The sequence below is a fragment of the Nansenia antarctica genome (assembly GCF_963989245.1).
Source record: "Nansenia antarctica genome assembly, chromosome: 11".
Lineage (NCBI taxonomy): Eukaryota > Metazoa > Chordata > Actinopteri > Argentiniformes > Microstomatidae > Nansenia > Nansenia antarctica.
This window is the reverse complement of record NC_137681.1, coordinates 23,012,151-23,013,026: the sequence shown is the minus strand read 5'-3', so window position 1 is coordinate 23,013,026 and position 876 is coordinate 23,012,151.

The following is an 876-nucleotide window of genomic DNA, read 5'->3' as shown; positions in this document are numbered from 1 at the left end:
TGGCTTTCAATGTAATTAGAGAACTTTGTGAATATCATATTTGTTGCTAATTTGTCAATATACAAGTGGTATTTTAAAGATATATCACAGCCTTATTTTAAATAAATTTATGATATTGTTTTTATTTTTGTTATGGAAAATGTGGCTTTTAAAAAAGCTTATGACCATTCACATTTTGTATCCCATTTTAAATGTTTTGTTTCCTTTTTTGGTAAATTATTTTGTATTGATTTTCTTTTCTTATTAAAAAGGCTAGAAATATAATTTCTTTTAACTGTAGCAATGTACTGAGTAAAACATCCTGATTATTGTAAACATACTATTTTAAACTTCATTACGCTTTGGAATAAGGTATATTTGGTCCCAGCACAGGAGAGACATGTTATTGTATGATTTTACAGTCACTGATAGATATCAACTTTGTATCAGTGAAATCAATGGCCTGTCTTTTAACAACGCACTGCCACATTATGCTTTCTCTCATTTGATATCTGAACTGAAACAGCTATATCAGTCCCTTGGAGATAGTTATCGTATTACATTTCGCTCATATTTACAGTACATATGAGCCAATTGTAAGTATTAGACACCCCAAAATCTGTAGTTGCACAATCATCTTAAAGGAGCGTCTTTCTGGGGGAAATAAAGAAAAAAGAAAAAAACGGAGAGAATGGGTTCACCCATTTAGGCTTAGAGAGGGTCTGTAGGGCGAGGCTAGGTCAGGATGGGTAGGTGCCCAAAGGATACCTGTACATATGTAAATGAATATAGAGACATGTGAACAGAAATGTATTCATTTTCCCTGGGAATGTGCATTGTTTCATCAGAATAATAAAAAGCTTGCAACCCCTCTATTGGAAGTGGCTGAATATGGAA